Consider the following 3,051-nt stretch of genomic DNA (forward strand, 5'->3'; position numbering starts at 1 on the left):
GCAAAATATGTTCCATGTGCTCTTTAACAGCCTGACATAAAAAAACAAAGAAATAATACTAAAAATAAAGAAATAATTCAATTAAAAATGCTTTTGAAACAGACATTTTATTGCACCTTGGCAAAATACAACAAAACAGAAAATCACTTTTGTATTCTTAATCACATTTCATTGTCAAGGGCACTTGACATCAGGTCAAGCATTTCTCTTAACATCAAAACAAATGTACATTCCATTGCATTTACAATCTAGGAGGCATAACTACTCTTATTCATTTTTGTCCATTTACTGCTACATATTCCGGTCCACCATTGTGCAGTGAACAATGTTATAAAATATGAAATTATACAAAATAATAAAATACACAATTACGAAGACTAAACTCATTAAATTATGATAGCCAGGGTGTTGCTGTAAACAAGTCAACCAAGCTATTTATAACTATATAGCAAGCTTTTAAAATAAAATGATGGAAATAAATAACATTTCCAGCAAAAGGCATGCTTCAGGACACAAAGTTGTACATTAAAAAAAAAAAATAATAATAAATTCAAAAATAAATAAATAAATAAATACATTAAATAAATAAATAAATAAATAATAATAATAATAATAAAATATTACCCTGTCGGGCCTGGATACTAATAATACAGAACATGTCCTGGGGGAATAAGACAGATTTTTAAAGGAACAAAGGCATGCGTTACAGTACAAAAAGTTTATCCTGTACTGCTGAGACAAATGTCACTTTTCTGAATGGCTGCATCTGTGGGGACACAAACAGTTATAATTAAAACACAAACCAAAAGAAAAGCAGAAACATAAATGAGCATTTACAAAATTCTAATTTGAGGCCACACACTTATCACATGTATTTTAGTTACTCATAAAAACATTGGTGTACTTTATCAGTGATGATTGATAAACAAGCAATAAAGCCAACCGCTACTATGTATATGAGACAGCATAGAGCTCCCTGCTCAAATTAAAAGACTATACCTGTTAGTCTCCCCAGTCAAATGCAGCAATTTTTGATGTGAGACTCAATACTTTTGGGTTGACAGAGTACACTCGCTTTTTCACCTTGGTACCTTTATGTGGATTTATCCTGAAGATGCACCTTTAAAAAAAAACAACAGCAATAATAGTAACAACCTTAATTTCTGCACATTTCTTAACCTAGTGAATGCAGCCTATGACTTACCTTTGCAAGAATTCTAGTGTGGCCCCCAGTTCTACAGGGTAACTGATGTTCAATATGTAGTAGAGGGAAAACATCAGATAGAGTGCCTCAGTAAAACTCAAGAGATGGTCATTCACAATCATTTGGTCTACCGCTACCATGTATACACTGGCTGTCAGTGGGTTCTCTCCTTTGAACAAACAAAAACCAGAAAGCAATAAAATGTACAGAATGAGAATTCTGCAAATTTCATATCAAGTCAACCACAATCAGTAATTTTGTGGATTAAATATTAAGTGATCATATTAAATGATACTCACCACACACTACTATACATGGAGTAGGTGGAAGCTGCTCTGGGCATATATCATTTGGAACACAAGTGTCTTCTACCATCACAAGAAACTGGTCTTGGTCATTTTTTAAATGGGCAAGCAGCGACATCACTGCCCCACAAACATGATCCCATGTTTGGCAACTGGGGTTCTGAATTTATACAACCATACTCCAATTTCCGTTTCTTTGACTCTTCTGGCATACAACAAAGTGGTCTAGTGGAAGTTTTTGCTCTTTTTAAATTGTCAATTCGACAGACTAGTTGCTCTTCTGGCAGTTTTTTCAGTTTTTGCTCTTTTTAAATTGTCAATTCGACAGACTAGTTGTTTAAGGAGAGTCATATCCACTTCCTACAATCTGGGAATTAATCTCATCTCTAAAGGACTTTGGGTATGCAATAATAATTTTTCGGGCTATTTCTGATACATGTTTTTTTGTTGGACATTTACTGACTTCCAGGATTTCAGAAGCAACAATGCGAACCAACTGTCTCCTCTCAGAGCAACTCAGCCTTTCCCCACTTTTAATCTTCCTCATAAAACTTGTTGGCATTTTTTCCCATGGAATAACAAAATCATAATGCCAGTCATGGTCAGAAACCAAAGTTTCAGAGCTAGTGTCACCTAAAAGATAAAGCAATGTCCACATGTTAGAGAATTAACAATAATTCCACTTTTCATGCAGCATTCAGTTCTCAATATTCCAATTTTCTTTGCAAATTACTTTACAGTAAATACAGCAATTACAGTAACACTCAAAGCTACCACTTTCCCACTTCCTAAGAAGTGCTACTCAAATTTCTGCTTCTTCTAAAGACATTATATACACTGCTGAGCCACATTATATACACTTATGACCACGCCCAGCTTAGAGCACATTATATATACTGCTCCGGGTGTGTGTTCACGGTTTGTGTGTGTTCACTGCTGTGTGTGTGCACTTTGGATGGGTAAATGCAGAGCACTAATTCCGAGTATGGGTCACCATACTTGGCCACATGTCACGTCACTCATATACACACCACCAGAGGACCGGTTTTCAGTCAGTAGAGTGCTTGGTGTCTGAATTGGAAAAGCTGCCAATGTATCAAGTTTGATGAAGGACAAACTGATTGCACGGTGCCTCAGAACTTTGACCTGGGAAATGGCTTGCCTTGTGGGTTGTTCACCTGTTGCTGTAGTGAGTGAGTATGTTTCAGAAGTGGAGAACGGATGGCCAAACAAAGAAACACCATCCAGCCATGTGATGTCTGCAGCTCAGTGATGCCAAAAGGGAGCTGCAGGGCCACAGTGTGACAAAACACCAGCAGCAATACAGTGGTGACCAGGGCAATGCGTCACAGCATAGAGTTTATCGCAGCCTTCTGCACATGTGCCTGCATAGCCATACAGAAGGCTGCAATGAACTGTGTGCTGTGACACATTGCCCTGGTCAGCACTTTTGTAGTTGCAGGTGATTTGTTGCACTGTGGTCCTGCGGTCACTGTGAACAATGCGTGACAGTCTCCGCTCCACTCTGGAATCAGTGAGCTG

At 37.5% G+C, this 3,051-nt stretch overlaps 1 long non-coding RNA gene across 1 annotated transcript; it reads right to left on the reverse strand.

Annotated features, from left to right (window-relative positions):
• Positions 1 to 617: 617 nt before the first annotated feature.
• LOC107694488 (uncharacterized) lies at positions 618 to 1,766 on the reverse strand. The gene is made up of 4 exons (XR_001634881.1): positions 1,504 to 1,766; positions 1,205 to 1,373; positions 1,000 to 1,120; positions 618 to 766 (listed from the first exon to the last, which is right to left on the reverse strand). It is a non-coding gene; the product is annotated as an uncharacterized LOC107694488 (long non-coding RNA).
• Between the last annotated feature and the right edge of the window lie 1,285 nt (positions 1,767 to 3,051).

Source organism: Sinocyclocheilus anshuiensis, unplaced genomic scaffold (genome assembly GCF_001515605.1).
Source record: "Sinocyclocheilus anshuiensis isolate Anshui unplaced genomic scaffold, SAMN03320099.WGS_v1.1 scaffold3728, whole genome shotgun sequence".
In the NCBI taxonomy this organism is placed as follows: domain Eukaryota; kingdom Metazoa; phylum Chordata; class Actinopteri; order Cypriniformes; family Cyprinidae; genus Sinocyclocheilus; species Sinocyclocheilus anshuiensis.